Consider the following 17,990-nt stretch of genomic DNA (forward strand, 5'->3'; position numbering starts at 1 on the left):
GTCCGAACAGGACTTACAAGGCCCAACGGTACCGACCGACTACCGTGTCATCCTCAGGCCACAGGCGTCACTGGATGCGGATGGAGAGGCATGTGGTCAGCACACCGCTCTCCCGGCCGTAAGTCAGTTTACGAGACCGGATCCGCTACTTCTCAATCAGGTAGCTCCTCAGTTTGCCTCACAAGGGCTGAGTGCACCCCGCTGGCCAGCAGCGCTCGGCAGACTGGATGGTCACCCATCCAAGTGCTAACCCAGTCTGACAACGCTTAACTTCGGTGATCTGACGGGAACCGCTGTTACCACTGCGGCAAGGTCGCTGGCCTGGAGTAGCATAATGCCATTTCATAAGTTCGGATGGTTTTAGCTTTGCTGCCCCACTGAGATCCGGCCAGTTTTCTCAGTAGATTGTTCCTGGTGGTGGCTTCATTTGGAAGTCATGCAGTGTTTTTTGAACGTTAGAGATTTTTCGAGTGTTATTCCAAGGTATTTTGGAGTGTCACAGTGTTCCAATCTAACCCCTGACCATTCTGTCTTTAACTTTCGGTTGGTTCCCCTATTTCTCAGATGGAAAGCACATACTTGTGTCTGTGCTGGGTTTGGTTTAAGCTGATTTATCCTGTAGTATTTTGACAGATCTTCAAGAGCACTCTTTAGGGTGATTTCTTTTGAATCGAAGCTTGTGCTTTGGGCAGCCAGAGCGAGATCATCAACACACAAGAAACTCCTGCAGTTGGGGACTATGGTTTGGTCATTAGTATATATATTGAACAGGAGCCAGCATACTTCCCTGGAGAAGGCCATTTTTCTGTCGCCTCCATCGGCTGCTCTGTGCTTGGAAGTCAATGAAGAATCTTCGGTTCTGCAGAAGATTGGTTCAAATGGCTCTGAGCACTATGGGACTTAGCTTCTAAGGTCATCAGTCCCCTAGAACTTAGAACTACTTAAACCTAACTAACCTAAGGACATCACACACATCCATGCCCGAGGCAGGATTCGAACCTGCGACCGTAGCGGTCGCGCGGTTCCGGACTGTAGCGCCTAGAACCGCTCGCCGGCCGAAGTGGCCGTGCGGTTAAAGGCGCTGCAGTCTGGAACCGCAAGACCGCTACGGTCGCAGGTTCGAATCCTGCGTCGGGCATGGATGTTTGTGATGTCCTTAGGTTAGTTAGGTTTAACTAGTTCTAAGTTCTAGGGGACTAATGACCTCAGCAGTTGAGTCCCATAGTGCTCAGAGCCATTTGAACCATTTTTTAGAACCGCTCGGCCACCCCGGCCGGCTCTGCAGAAGATTGGCGATGAGCTTGGTTACACTGTAGACCTTGTTTAATAATAATTGGTGGTTGACTGTGCCGTACGCTGTTGTCAAGTACACGAATACCATTCCTGTCACCTTAAGGGCTTCAAAGGCATCTTCTATGAACTGTGTAAGACTGAGTAATTGTCTTGTGTAGCTTTTACCAGGGCAGAATCCAGGTTGCTGAGGTATAAGCAAGGGATCAATAACATTTGAGAGACGGTTTAAAATCATTCTCTGTAGCAGTTTGTAAAGGTGGCACAGTAGTGCGATTGGTGTAAAATTGTTTGGACTATTTCCTTCTTTACCAGGTTTCAGTATAGCAATTACTCAGCTCTTCCGCCATATTTTTGAAATTTGACATGTGTCAACGCATTTATTGAAGAATCCATTCCTTTGTTGTTAATCCAAAGTGCTTGATATGCTCATTCGTAGATCGTCCAAGCCAGCTGACTTACCAGTTTTCCTCTGTTTAATAGCCTTCTGTAGTACATCCATCGTGAATGTGAGTGAAAAGTTGCTATTTTTCTCTTGCTCTGTTCTTCGCAGATTTAGTTTTTTGAATTTATAGCTGGACTTCTCATTTAGCAGTAGCTTGTGTGCTCTTTGGTTAGCGGTGATATTTTGGTGTGTAGTTGGATCATTGCACAGGTGTCGCAGAAGTCTCCAAGCCATATGACTTTCTCTTTTCAGGTCCAGGTTTTTATTGTTTTAACCGTTTTTCCCTTCTTGACTCTCTTATGAAAGAAATGAGTTTGTTTCTTGTTTCTATAGTTGTTTCACTGGAAGGGTTTTCTCTAAATAAGTTGCTACGTTCAGTAAATAAGGCTGCCTGATCTGATGTGAGCCCAGGGATGTAAGGTGTTCGACAGCCACGAGGGACAGATATTTTGGAACATCTCTTTTCTGTCGTGGTGAAAATGTCGTACTGTTCTGGTGTCGGTTCTATAGAAGACACTTCGGCTTGCAGTAAATCTGCAAATTTGGACCAGTCAGCCTTTCTAAAGTTAAGCCTCCTCCGATATGGGATCTTTTGAGGTCTAACAGCAGCAGATTATTGGTCTATGTTGTGAACTTGGTGGTGGAGAACAGACAGACTTTATACACTGTTGGTTAACGGTGTTGGTGGTGAATATGAGATCGGGATTGTACCCTCGTCTCCACCTGCCGCTATTAAATGATGCAGGTAGTTTTGCATCGTGGATTAGGGTAAGGTGATTCATTTCTGCCCATAGTGATCCACGTCATTATCCTCGAGAATTGGCAGATGTGATGAACTTTAATCATTCCACCATCGTGCGACATTTGCGTGCAGTCGGGAAGGTTGAAAAATCGGATGTATGGGTATTGCATGTTCTACGCCAAAATCACAAAATTCTACAGTTGGCCACAGGTGCATATCTACTTGGTTGTCATCAATTGATTCGTGAAAACCGCCGACCATTCCTGTCCTGTATCGCTACTAGGACGAGAAATGGTGTCTTTATGCTAACACAAGGATAAAAAGGAATGGTTGACCACAAACAAAACACCGACCCCCAGTACAAAGCCCTGCGCGCATCCACAGAACATAATGTTATGCATTTGGTGGAACGGCGACGGTGTGGTGTACTACGAATTGCTTCCCCTAGGTGAAGCCATCACTGCTGACATTTATTGTCAACAACTGAGACATCTTGCAGACGCAATCCAAGAACAACGACTAGGAAGACTACGTGAAGTAATGCTACTCCACGATAACGCTAGCCCGCATTCTGCTAGACAGACAAAAAACGCTATACAGGAGTTAAGTTGGGAAGTCATTTCGCACCCACCATATTCAACTGATCTTGCGCCTTCACATTTTTACCTTTTCCGCTCTGAATCGAAAAACCTTCGCGGAACTTCATCTTCGGATGAAAATACGTTCCTAACTCGGCTCGACAAGTTATTTCCTCAAAACCACGTGATTTCTACAGTCGCGGAATCTGTAAGTTACACAAGCGTTGACAGACTGTTGTAAATAGTGAAGGAGAATATATTGTTGATGCCCAACTTCTGTGTTACATGTATCAGTAGTGTTAAAGACAGGGGAAAACATTACGAACTTATGCAACAATCCTATATCTTCCTGATACGATGTCGAGGTATAGTCGCTGACACTCGAAAATGGCTCTCCATGCCCTGGCTCACGTGCCATAGCGTTCAGTCTGGATGCACCCCCCTCCCCTCCCCCTTTGCCAACCTCCACCACTCCTTCCATTGCGTTCAGGCTGGATGACCACTCCCACACAAGACCTCAGTCTGTGACGAAGGAGGGGGAAGAAGGGGAAACTATTTAGATGACAGTGTAGTTGCACTGCATTATGACATGGTTTACTATTTCATATTTCTCAATAACAATGCTCACAAACGAAACAAATTTTCAATATTATTTAATTATTTTTGGTCCACTGAAGGCATAACAATTTTTTTCTTGTAGAAACTGTCGGCATACACAGTCAGTCGCAGAAGATTTCACCGATTTTCACGCTCAGGTTGCCTGTTAATCGTGCCTTTTTTAGTTTCATGATGAAAACAAGTCTTTCACACACATACGTTGATCGAAATATTGCAGTATTTTTGCAACCTAATTATGAAATCGTGGAAATTATATTTGAGGAAAATAAGGTAGATCTCCTGGACAGCATAACGAAAAAGGATTTGTCTTTAAAACATGAATTAAACTGCAGGATAATCAGGCACAGGGCGACTTTCAACTGAAATGGCAAACTTTCTCGAAAATAGCTCGAAAATTGATGTAAGAGTTGTAGTATCCTCACAACGTTTAGAAGACTATCCTTGTAATTCTTTCAAGGCCACAATCAATTCTTCACACTTTGCGGTTTTTTTGACGACAGTGTGCTTCCGCAACTCAACTGTGTTTGTCATAATTTGTTCCTTCTACATTACGATTTTCTTTTTAAATACATCCCCATCAAATCAGAAATTAGTTGCTTCTCACCTTGCAGTGTCTTAATGTGGGCAGTGTGTAGTGAAGTCCATTTATAATTCGAGGTCTGCCGGCCATTCTGTACGTTCTAATTTTCGTTCCTGCTCTTGTTTTTCCTTCATAAATTCAACAGCAGCGGGTTTTCAATCGAAAATCGTTCAGGGCGTACCTCTTGCCTTAACCAACATACTTTGCAGTAACATATAAAGTCTCCATACTCTCCATTCAATTCCATCGAAAATTGTTGCAACTTATTGTGGTTTAATGTGTGTGACTTGAGTAATTTCTTCGCTTGCTCCATGCCTGCAAATTAAGCACGAAGTGCTTCTTGGTGCACAGAACAGTGTTCTCACGAATGTCGTTTTTTGTCATTTTTCGCTCTTTCCTTGTCAACTAAACTGTTAAATCAGTTCTGCCTGGTGTTGCCGGGTTCAGAGGTGTGCAACATTCAGGAAACATTTATATTAATCACATAAAATGGTAAGTGACAAATCAAAATCGAGAGGCTTCTCCACCTCCCACCCCTCCCAATCCCACCCTCCAGTTAACCATACAATACAACACATCGTTTATAGTGACGTCAGAACACAACCACATACAGAACAGAATGACGTATACTGTAAACCATGAAATTTTATTCGCACATTAGCCAGTTGCCAATACCACAATTAAAATAATCTAAAAATGTCAGATCTATGGCGCCATTTACATTTGCGTTTCTAGAACAATTACATAACATGCATTGTCGTTTCGAATTCAAATAAATCCTTCCATAGAAAATCAACCTCAAATAGTAATCACCCGAGGTTTCAAGAGGTACAGTATAGTCAAAATATGGCGATCCCAAATACTCACTGCTCAAAACATTAGCAGTAAGGATAGCTACCAACTATCACATACAATTTTTTTTTTTTTTGCTTTACATGTGGCAAGGGCCTTATCGACCATACGCCTGCTCTATGAGCCTCTTCCACTTCTGCGTGTCCAATGCGCTGTTTGTCCAGTTGCTGTTGCTGTTCATCCTAGTTGTGTCCTCCCGAATGTTATCCCGCCATCTGATTCTGGGTCTCCCTCTTCCTCTCGTTCCATCTATTGTCCTGCTGAATGCCATTCTAGGTAGTCTATTCTCTGTCAATCTTGCAATATGACCTACCCAATTCAACCTTCTTCTCTTGAGCACTTCGACGATGTTACGAAGTTTGTACAGCCCTCTTAATTCTTCATTTCTTCTTATTCTCCATTCCATGTTATTTTCGTCGTATACAGGCCCAAAAATTTTCCTTAGTACTTTTCTTTCAAATATGATCAGTTTTTCTTCATCTTTCTTTCTAAATGTTGATGTTTCACATCCATATAACATCACAGGTATAATGGTCGATTGATATAAGCGGATTTTGAGGTTACTGCTAAGTGATCTTTTTCTTAGAATTTCGATGAAACTAAAAAGTGTCTTGTTTGCTGTTGATAAACGGGCATCTGTTTCTATATCTGTTCTGTTGTTATTACTAAGAAGACTTCCTAGGTACTTGAAGTGGTCAACAGTCTTGAAATTGAATCCATATACAGTCAGAGGTGCATCTTTTCTGGTTTTCTTACTTACGGGCAGGTATTCTGTCTTTTCTTCATTAACATGTAATCCTGTTTTCTCAGCAATTTTGTAGTAATTTTGCATCATTCTGATTAATTCTCTTTTGGAACTACTTATTAGTGCTACATCATCTGCATAGGCAAGTCTTGTAATGTAACATCCTGTAGCTGGATCACTTGTGGACTGGTTTTAGAAAATTCTCTATCAGTCTTCTCTAGCACAAGGTTAAATAAAATAGGTCAAGTGCCATCCCCTTGTCTCAGTCCAGTCCAGTCACCTTAAAATCTTCAGTTTCTCCTATCGGTGTCTTTATGCGACATAAAGTTTCATCTTTACACATTTTAACTGATCTGATTAATTTTGATGGTATTTTAAATTCCTTCATTATAGTTAGTAGTGTCTGTCGGTGTATGCTATCATAGGCCTTTTTAAAATCTACGAATAATATGTGGACATCTACATTGAATTCCCACGCCTTCTCAGTTACTTGTCTTAGGGTGAATAAGTGATCTAATGTGGATCTGTTTCTGCGGAATCCGCATATGGGCTTAGAAAAAACGCAACTACTGCTAGTCAAATGGCAACGTAAGTCAACATGGAATTTACGTCTGCTAATCAATAGTAAATAGAAAACATACGTACCAATAAAGAACACAATTAGCTTTAAACTAATGACTAGTGTCGTTTACAGGATGTCAGTAACTGAGTGCCCCTGACTCCCAACAAGTTCATAGAGAGTCAGAAATACAGTGCAACACGCCTACACCTGATCTCCAATTTATACAAGCCAATCTGAGCCGACACCGAACCGAGGGAATACGCTGGCGCCAGATCTGGTTGGTAAGTGCAACTCGCCTTCCGTTCGAGGCAAGTGTTACCCTCATTCCACGGGCCGTCGGTTTGGTGACAGACTGTGTTTTCCTGCTTGTCGTTTCAGAGGGGAGAGCACGCTCGGAGAGCAGCACCACTGCAGCGGGCCATGGCTCGTTCCCTCCATGGGCGAGCGTGTAGGGAAGTGGTTCCCAACCTGGTGGTAATTACCCCCTGTGGGGTAAAATGAACTTTTTTGAGGAGTAAAAACTAAACGATTCGGTTCTGTTCCAGCCAGGAAACTAAATTATTTTCAAAAGATCATTACTATCATCACAGCTTCGTAAGACTCTAATTCTGATTGTATGAGTTATGAGTTACCAATAATTACTTTTCTCAGTTATTAATAGTAATGCGCTAGAGGTTACGGGTTCCTCACATAGTCCACCCGCTGCAATAATATGTTGTGCTTTGCCCCGTACATTGACGACGATAAAAGTGAGACTTAAACGGAACAAATGCTAAATATCTCAAGAAAATGTCTTCTCCAAGTTGTAGATAGTACCTGCAGTAGTCCAGAAATTGCTTCATTACTCGCTTCGAAAAAAAATAAATAAATAAATAAAAAATAAAAAATAAAAAAATGAATTAATTAACATTACGATACAGCAGTACCTACGTAAGTGCTTCTATAGTGCTGTATAGCACTATTATTATTGTTAGTATTAGAGGCTGTGGTCAGACGCAAAGCATTAAAAGCCTGAAGTCTTCCAATTGCTGCCAGTTCAGAAGTAAGGAGTGCAGGAATCAAGTGATTTACGAGCAGTAAGTATAGTGCACACATTTTAACTTGGTTGATTTTAAATGGAGTTGCAGTGTGCAGGTCAAGCAAGTGCCGCAATGGAGAGATGATGATGATGATGTTTGGTTTGTGGAACGTTCAACTTCGCGGTCATCAGCGCCCATTGTTGTTGTTGTGGTCTTCAGTCCTCAGACTGGTTTGATGCAGCTCTCCATGCTACTCTATCCTGTGCAAGCTTCTTCATCTCCCAGTACCTACTGCAACCTACATCCTTCTCAATCTGCTTAGTGTATTGATCTCTTGGTCTCCCTCTACGATTTTTACCCTCCACGCTGCCCTCCAATGCTAAATTTGTGATCCCTTGATGCCTCAAAACATGTCCTACCAACCGATCCCTTCTTCTAGTCAAGTTGTGCCACAAACTTCTCTTCTCCCCAATCCTATTCAATACCTCCTCATTAGTTACGTGATCTACCCACCTTATCTTCAGCATTCTTCTGTAGCACCACATTTCGAAAGCTTCAATTCTCTTCTTGTCCAAACTATTTATCATCCATGTTTCACTTCCATACATGGCTACACTCCATACAAATACTTTCAGAAATGACTTCCTGACACTTAAATCTATACTCGATGTTAACAAATTTCTCTTCTTCAGAAACGATTTCCTTGCCATTGCCAGTCTACATTTTATATCCTCTCTACTTCGACCATCATCAGTTATTTTACTACCTAAATAGCAAAACTCCTTTACTACATTAAGTGTTTCATTTCCTAATCTAATCCCCTCAGCATCACCCGATTTAATTTGACTACATTCCATTATCCTCGTTTTGCTTTTGTTGATGTTCATCTTATATCCTCCTTTCAAGACACTGTCCATTCCGTTCAACTGCTCTTCCAAGTCCTTTGCTGTCTCTGACAGAATTACAATGTCATCGGCGAACCTCAAAGTTTTTACTTCTTCTCCATGAATTTTAATACCTACTCCGAATTTTTCTTTTGTTTCCTTTACTGCTTGCTCAATATACAGATTGAATAACATCGGGGAGAGGCTACAACCCTGTCTCACTCCCTTCCCAACCACTGCTTCCCTTTCATGTCCCTCAACTCTTATAACTGCCATCTGGTTTCTGTACAAATTGTAAATAGCCTTTCGCTCCCTGTATTTTACCCCTGCCACCTTCAGAATTTGAAAGAGAGTATTCCAGTTAACGTTGTCAAAAGCTTTCTCTAAGTCTACAAATGCTAGAAACGTAGGTTTGCCGTTTCTTAATCTTTCTTCTAAGATAAGTCGTAAGGTTAGTATTCCTCACGTGTTCCAACATTTCTACGGAATCCAAACTGATCTTCCCCGAGGTCCGCTTCTACCAGTTTTTCCATTCGTCTGTAAATAATTCGCGTTAGTATTTTGCAGCTGTGGCTTATTAAACTGATTGTCCGGTAATTTTCACATCTGTCAACACCTGCTTTCTTTGGGATTGGAATTATTATATTCTTCTTGAAGTCTGAGGGTATTTCACCTGTTTCATACATCTTGCTCACCAGATGGTAGAGTTTTGTCAGGACTGGCTCTCCCAAGGCCGTCAGTAGTTCCAATGGAATGTTGTCTACTCCGGGGGCCTTGTTTTGACTCAGGTCTTTCAGTGCTCTGTCAAACTCTTCACGCAGTATCGTATCTCCCATTTCATCTTCATCTACATCCTCTTCCATTTCCACAATATTGTCCTCAAGTACATCGCCCTTGTATAAACCCTCTATATACTCCTTCCACCTTTCTGCCTTCCCTTCTTTGCTTAGAAATGGGTTGCCATCTGAGCTCTTGATATTCATACAAGTGGTTCTCTTCTCTCCAAAGGTCTCTTTAATTTTCCTGTAGGCAGTATCTATCTTACCCCTAGTGAGACAAGCCTCTACATCCTTACATTTGTCCTCTAGCCATCCCTGCTTAGCCATTTTGCACTTCCTGTCAATCTCATTTTTGAGACGTTTGTATTCCTTTTTGCCTGCTTCATTTACAGCATTTTTATATTTTCTCCTTTCATATTTCCTTTTTTCCTTTCATATAAAGTCCCAATTTTTTCACAGTCCATTTTTTTTTCACAGTCCAATCTAGCCACTGTCACGAATGATGAGAATGATGATGATGAGGACAACACAAACACACAGTCTCCGGGCAGAGAAAATACCCAATCCGCCCAGGAATCGAACCTGAGACCCCGTGATCCAGAGGTAACAACGCTAGCCACTAGAGCACAAGTTGCGGACACCGCAGTGGAGAGGTATGGTGTCCACCATCACTGCGGATGGTTTACCTTTCTTATCTGAGAGGGATTGTGGGTAGCACTTGCGATGCACCACGAACTCCTTCGTCATTCATTATAACACACACTCAAACTAAATATCATTCAACTTTCATAATTTTATAAATGATAGTATTCCAAGAACAGGCTTTCATTCTACAATTTAGTTACTCACTAAAGTTGGTGATAATGTTGGGTGGGGAGGGGCAACAGATGGCAAAGGGGGGAGAGGGCGGGGATATTAGCTAATGTCTGATTGCACCCGGGGGTAATGGTCTAAGAAAGCTTGGGAATCAATGGTGTGGTGTCTACTTCTGCGGCGGCTCGCGCAGGACTTGGCGGCTGTTCAAAACGGCTCGGTAACGTGACGGCTGTGAATCGTCACAGATACAGCTGATTACAGATGGGAGCGCTGTAGCAGAAAAGTTGCGACGCATATTGGTGCTGACGTAAATATAGAGTATTTAGCGTCTATAAACTGCATGTTAGGTGACAGTTCATCTCAAATGTTTTCTTTCTCAGCATAGTAGATTTGAAAAGAAAGAACTTTACAGAACATGGCATGCATCTGGTTAACCGGGAAAATCATTAGTCGACCTGCATTTTAGTATTTCTGAAAGTTTTAAGACTAAATATAAGATGCATTGTCCGAAGTACTGACTGTATCCACACCAAATTTGTTGGTTGGATGGTTGGTTGGTTTAAGAAGGGGTGGGGTAAGGAGGGACCAAACTGCTTGGACATCGGTCCCTTGTTCCTATAAAACTAGTCCACGACAGAAAGAATAAAACAAGCAGGACTTACGGCAGAAAACCTGGAGCACAAGAACTACAGAAGGGCAACAAACACTACACTGGACAAAATAAGACAAGAAAATCACAGAAAGACGTAAGAAACAGGAAGAAGGGATTAAAACAAGAGGGCAGATGACCGTGGCTGGCTGGTCATGAGAATAAAAAAGGAGAAGCCAGCCACTCCGCAACAGATTGAAACCTCCATCCCAAAAGCACTAGGGTAGAGAACACAGATTGAAAAAGACATGCGCTAAAACTTAGATGGTATGATAAAAACCCCCTCAAGTATTAAACGCAAATCAGCTAATGAGGCGTTGCCAGCTAAAACTAATGGTAACGAGTCAGGTAACTGAAAATTGTCACAGGGCGGCTAAAATGGGACAATGCAACAGAATGTGGTCCACCGTCAACCGGACCCGCACCGACACTGGGGTGGGTCTTCACGGCGGAGGAGATAGCCGTGGGTCAACCCAGCCAAGTGTGACCGATGAAGAGCCGGCAAAGGACCACAGAGTCCCTGCGAGAGTCCCGCATCGAGTACTTCCACACATTCGTACTCTCCTTTATGGCACACAGTTTATTGGGCACACTTAGATTATGCCATTCAGTATCCCAGATCCGAAAAACCTTGCAGCGTAACACCGAGCGGATCAGTTTTAGGGATGCCGATCTCCAGAACCGGTTTCTGAGTAATCTGTTTGGCCAACCTGTCAGCAAATTGATTTCCTGGGATTCCGATGTGTCCTGGGGTCCAGACAAACAGCACCATGCGTTCCAGCGCATAAACAGACTCCTGGATGGTCGCTACCAAAGGATGTCGGAGGTAGCACTGGTCAGTAGCTTGTAAGCTGCTGAAGGAGTCACTACAGACAAAGAAGGACTCACTGGAGCTGGAACGGATATGCTCAAGAGCACTGGGTATGGTCAGCAGCTCTGCAGTGAAAACACTGCAGCCATCCGGCAAGGAGCGCTGTTTGAGCATAGGCGAAGCGATCGTGACCTTTAATAAAGGATGGGGCCCCTCCACGCCCGCACCAACGTGATGACCAACACAAAAGTTCTACTGTCACCTCCGTAAGCATGTTAGTTTTGAATTAGGCGTCACAGGATGCAGGCTGTGATGTTATCCATGCGTCTGGGTAAGACTACTCATTAACATGGTCCATCAGGAGATAGAAGTGGTCGAAAACGATCGAAGGGTAGCGGTTGTAAGAGCAGAGGAAAAAAAGTGCCAAGGCCAGCGCCAAGGGAAAAAAACCTCTGCGACAGTAGGACGGGTAGTAAGGGCAGTAGCGGCTTGCTAGCTGCGACAGAGCATGCAAGGTGAGGGGGGTTAGCGTGAGGTATCGTGCAACGTTACCTATGTACTGCGTGGTCGTTAGCTGGGTCAGTCCGGTGCTGTGGCTGGGCTCGCTCGTAGTCTCCTGGGCCGGCCGCAGTGGCTTACTCCCTGTAACATAAAAGTTCGGCGCGGCAGCGCGGCGACGCTTGCGCGATGAAGACTGCCCTATTGGCTTCTCGGTCCCTTGCGGGGCCCGGTCCCGCAGCAGTCGGCGTTGCCACCGGTTCCGCTGGGGCGGCGGTTTTCTTCTTTGCACCTTTCACCTACGGTGCTGCTGGGGCAACCGCTGGGATAGGCGCGCGAACGTCCTTCTGCGAGGTCGCAGGAGTGTTCGCAGGTACGACTGCACTGAGGCCTTGGGCGAAGACTGCTCGCAGTTGCCTCGAGGCCTCTTCCTTCTCTGTAGCCACGGCGGCTGCGAAGGCAGCCCTCTCCGCCGCCATGACGGCTTTGAGGGCTGCTGTGGCCTCCTTCACGGCGTTGCCGAGTTCGAGGTCACATCTCTTTGCGGGAGGGCGAGCTGCGTCCTGGCTGCCCGTTTCCGAGCGGCCGTCCCCACCCCTGGCAGGTGGATCTGCTGCTGCGCCGTCCCTCAGCTGCACCGGGCTGTTCTCCGCCCTACGCCGTTTCCGACGTCGTCTTCTCTTCTGCTGCTGCGTCGGTGCGGCCGCGGCCGCTTCGCCGCCCCCGGCACGGTTGCGGCTAGAGAAAGCCGCACAACCGCGCCAACTGGCGACGTGCGGGCCGCCACACCGGACACAAGTCGGCAGAGCGTTGCTGCCGCGGTCGCAGGCGCGGCTGTCGTGCTCACCAGAGCACTTGACGCACCGCGCCGCGTTGCGGCAATACTTCGCAACATGGCCCTCGCCCTGGCACCTGAAGCACTGGGGCTGAGGGTCCGTGGCGGTCGGGAGAGCCTCCGTCGTAACCGGGAAGCCCAGCAACTTCCGCAAGTCGAAGATGTCGCTCCCGCCGTCGACCGTTTGCACGGTCACGGCATAGAGCGGCGCCCTCTTCCTGTTGGTCCGGTTGTGCAACCTTGCGGCTGCATTACCAAACCCGGCTCGCAGCAGCCCTTCCCGGACCGCTACCTCATCACAGCACCAAGGCAACCCCCTGAGGAGTGCCTTAGTCGTCTTCATCCTTCCTACGGAAGGTGCCTTCTCACGCGCCGGCGGCGCGTCGACGATGTGGTCGGCCACTGCGACCTCGATCGCCCTGTGGTCGGCCACGTTTGCGGCTCGAACGCAGATCAGCGAGTCTGTATCGACAGACTCGCAGACCACCTCGTTCCGAGCGCAATTCGTCATGGTGTCGAACAGCGCTGTCCACCCGCCTTTGCACTTGACGTACAAAGGGGGGACAGGCCGCGACTCGTCTTCTCGGGAGTTCCTTGCACGGTCGGCAGACTCAGTGAGTTGCACAACCGAAGGACCCTTCGTAGCGGCAGGTTTCCTCTGCGCACCCTTCTTTCCCATGCTGCGAGGCGCGGAACACAACAACTTGCACGCGTTGTAAGAACAACGCACGACAATCTGCTCTCCGCGGCGCCCACAGCACAGAAAACCTCTTCACGAGCTCTCAACGGCCGAGTAAGCGAAGCGCCCAACGGCAGCGATGCGCTCGCCTCGCCAGCTCGCCATCGTGACCATCAGCCATCGAATCGTCGGGGTTGACTACTTCAGACTCCTGGGACGCGTCAAGAATCGAGAGAAAGTGACAGTGGAGAGCCTCAGGAGGAACGGAGTCCTTAGGGCCATGCGTAAGGTCCAACCTAAGCTGCAGTCTAGGTATTGACCATGGCGGTGTCCATGATTGCACCCAGAGGAGAGGTGGTAAACGGAAGGACTCCAATTCAGACAGAAGGGGTCGGACGCGAACCACGACCGTAATCCCTGACCTGGGCCGCCGATAAGGGAGATGAACCTCTGTGGTCGGGAAAAGGAGACGATAATTTGGATGTTCAGGAGAGCTACGAATGTGCGCGACATCATTGGCTAGCAGTTGTCGCCGCCTGATCTGCAATGGAAGGACCCCAGCCTTCGCCAGTTGGCTGATCACCGGACTCGTCCTACAAGCACCCGTCGCTTGTCGAACCCGACAGTGGTGCACTGGGTCTCGTGACTGCAACGCCGAGGTCGCCGTCGAACCATAAATAAGACTTCCACAGCCAAGGCGAGACTGAACAAGGGCTTTGCAAGGCGCAACAGTGCAGGGCGATCTGCACCCTAGTTGGTGTTGCTCAGGCAGTGGAGGACATTAAGGTACTGCCAGCACTTCGACTTAAGCCGACGAAGAAGAGGAAGCCAAGTGAATCGGACGTCAAAAACCAGTCCTAAGATTCGATATGTCTCCATTTCAGTGAGTGGATCATCATCATGGTAAAGTTCTGGTTCCTGGACGGTACGACGCCGACAGAAGTGCATGACGCAGGACTTCGCGGTTGAAATCTGGAAGCCGTGGGCCAGAGACCATGGCTGCGCCTTGTGGATGGCTCCCTGTAGGCGCCGCTCAGCAATGCCAGTACTAGAAGAGCGGTAGGGAATGCAAAAGTCGCCTGGATACAGAGACAGTGAGACGGATGGCCTCACAGCTGCTGCTAGACCGTTAATGACCACTAAAAATGAAGAGACACTAAATAGTGACCCCTTTACCCTGGATACAGGGGGAACTACGGGAGGCACCAACACCAAGTATGTTGTTCTAGAGGTGAATAAATAAATAAATTATGGCTCAAAGTAATTAAAAATAAAGCAAAGGTACCAGCAAGTAATGAGCATATTGTGATTCTTCAGTTTCTCCCGGCGTAATTCTTGCTCGAACAGTCCACGGGTGTACTGCCGGTCCATAGTGTTCAACGGGCACAATATTTCGGCGATCAGACATGTCGCCATCGTCAGGTGAGCTAACGAACTGAGCTCCTGAGGGAGGATGAGGCAATTACACCGACGCCACGCCAGCGTTTCAGCGACCGCCGACGCTCGGCCGCGGGCGTGGACCGCGGAGAGAACGCCTCGCAGGGGGAGGAGATTCAGACAGCCGCCCGCCCTCAGGAGCTCAGTTCGGCAGCGCACCTGACGATGGCGACATGTCTGATCGCCGAAATATTCTGCCCGTTGGACACTGTGGACCGGCAGTAGACCCGTGGACTGTTCGAGCAATAAGCATACTGATGAACAATACTCAAGAATCGGTCGAACAAGTGTCTTGTAAGCCATTTATTTAGTGGATGAATTATATTTCCTTGAGATTCTTTCTGTGTGAATCTCAGTCTGGCATCTGTTTTACCTACAGTTAATGTTATGTGGTCATTCCATTTAAGGTAGCTACGGATCGGTACTCCGAGATATGTTACGGTGATTATTGTTCTCAGAAATTTGTCATCAACAGTGTAGTTGTACAGTAGTGGATTTCTTTTCTTGTATATGGGACAAATCCTTACTGTTTTGCGGCGTTGCTGCCAATAGCGTTATCTAGTAACGGCCTTGAACATTATTCTACTAGATCGTTTATATACGTTGTAATCACACTTCCTTTGGCACCCCCGAAATTATCGATATCTACCGATATTGTTCCGTTAAGAGCGACTTATTGAGTTAAATCTAGTACAGTATTCCGTAAACCTACAGTGTCGAAAGCCTTCCGGAAGTCGAGTAACACGGCATCTGCCCGAACACCTAAGTCTACAGCGCTGTAGATTTCATGGAGGAACAGAGCGAGATGAGTTTCGCAGGATCTCTGCTTTGTGGAAAACATGTTGATACGTATAGAAGAGTTTTTCGTTCTCCGAGAAAATCATACACTGAAGTGACTGAAGCGATATGCACATATACAGATGGCGCTAGTATCGCGGACACGAGACATGAAAGGCCAGTGCATTGGCCGAGCAGTCATTTGTACTCAGGTGGTTCTTGTGGAAAGGTTTCGGACGTGATTATGGTCGCACGACGGCAATTAACAGACTTTGAACGCGGAATGGTAGTTGGAGCTAGACGCATGCAACATTCCGTTTCGAAAATCGTTAGGGAATTCATTACTCAGAGATCCAAAGTACCAAGAGGGTGCCGAGAACACCGAATTTCAGGCATTACCTCTCACCACGGACAACACAGTGGCCAACGGCCTTCACTTAACGACCGAGAGCAGCCGTATTTGCGTAGAGTTGTCAGTGCTAACAGACAAGCAACACTGCGTGAAATAAGTGCAGAGATCAATGTCAGACGTGTGACAAACGTATCCGTTAGGACAGTGCTGCGAAATTTAGCGTTAATGGGTTATGGCAGCAGACGATTGGTGGGAGTGCCTCTGCCAACAGCACGACATCTCTTGCAGCGCCTCTCCTGGGCTCGCGGCCATAATGGTTGCATCCTAGACTATTGGGAAACGGTGGCTTAGTGAGATGAGTCCCGATTTCAGGTGGTAAGTGGTGATGCTAGGGTTAGAGTGCGGTGCAGACTCCACGAAGCCATGGACTCAAACTGTCAACAAGGCACTGTGCAAACTGGCGGTGACCCATAATTCACTACTGGCCATTAAAATTGCTACACCACGAAGATGACGTGCTACAGACGCGAAATGTAACCGACAGGAACAAGACGCTGTGATATACAAATGATTAGCTTTTCAGAGCATTCACACGAGGTTGGCGCCGGTGGCGACACCTACAACGTGTTGACATGAGGAAAGTTTAAAACCGATTTCTCATACAAAAACAGCAGTTGACCGGCGTTGCCTAGTGAAACGTTGTTGTGATGCCTCGTGTAAAGAGCACATTCTCCAGATCTCTCACCAATTGAAAACGTCTGGTCAATGGTGGCCGAGCAACTGGCTCGTCACAATACGCCAGTCACTATTGATGAACTGTGGTATCGTGTTGAAGTTTCATGGGCAGCTGTACCTGTACAGGCCACCCAAGCTCTGTTTGATTCAATGCCCAGGCGTATCAAGGCCGTTATTACGGCCAGAGGTGGTTGTTCTGAGTACTGATTTCTCAGGATCTATGCACCCAAATTGCGTGAAAATGTAATCACATGTCAGTTGTAGTATAATATATTTGTCCAGTGAATACCCGTTTATCATCTGCATTTCTTCTTGGTGTAGCAGTTTTAATGGCCAGTAGTGTAGTGTGGGCTGTGTTTTCATGGGATGGACAGGGTCCAATGGTCCAACTGAACCGATCATTGAGAGGAAATTGTTATATTTGGTTACTTGTTCTCAAAAGCGATGGAATTTTTGTGGACGACAATGCACATGTCAGTAGCTCACAACTGCTTCTCGATTGGTTTCAAGAACATTCTAGACAATTCGAGCGAATGATCTGGCCACGCAGATCTCCCGACATGAATCCCATCGATCATTTATGGGACATAAGCTAGAGGCCAGTTCGTGCACAAAATCCTGTACCGGTAGCGCCTTCGCAATTATGGACGGATATAGAGACAGCATGGCTCTGTAGGGGACTTCCAACGACTTTTGAGTCCATGCCTCATCGAGTTCCTGCACTAGGCCGGGCAAAAGGAGGTCCAGTGTGATACTGGGAGGTATCCCGTGACGTTTGTCGCCTCACTGTAATACATGAGCGTAAGACATGTCCCATAACTTTACAACATTGACGTCAACGATATAGGTATACAATTATCTGAATCTGTGTTACGACGCTTCCTCAAAACGGGAATGCCCTGTGCTTTTTTTCCAGTCGCTCCAGTGACATATGATAAACAACTGGTAGCAGGGGACCATGTTCTTTCAGATAATCGCTGTAGAATCTGACAGGTATTTCATCTGGTCCGGATGCCTTTCCACTACAAAGCGAATGTAGTTGTTTTTCTATTTCGCGATCAGCTCTGCATATTTAACAATGAATTTTACGAACGTTGTCGCCATGGGGAGTCTTTTGTCTCCCCTGGTGGCCAATCTTTTTATGGAAGATTTTGAGAGCACTCGACTCTGCCACTTTTAAACCGACAGTATTTTGGCGATACGTTGACGACACTTTTATAGTGTGGCCTCACGGTCTGGACCGTCTCCAAGAATTTTTACGTCACATGAACTCCATACATGAAAACATAAAGTTTACCATGGAGATA

General features: G+C 46.2%; 1 pseudogene; it reads right to left on the reverse strand.

Moving 5' to 3' along the window:
• Positions 1 to 203: 203 nt before the first annotated feature.
• On the reverse strand, positions 204 to 321 carry LOC126253832 (5S ribosomal RNA; annotated as a pseudogene).
• Positions 322 to 17,990: the final 17,669 nt, after the last annotated feature.

The sequence above is a fragment of the Schistocerca nitens genome, chromosome 4 (genome assembly GCF_023898315.1).
Source record: "Schistocerca nitens isolate TAMUIC-IGC-003100 chromosome 4, iqSchNite1.1, whole genome shotgun sequence".
NCBI lineage: Eukaryota > Metazoa > Arthropoda > Insecta > Orthoptera > Acrididae > Schistocerca > Schistocerca nitens.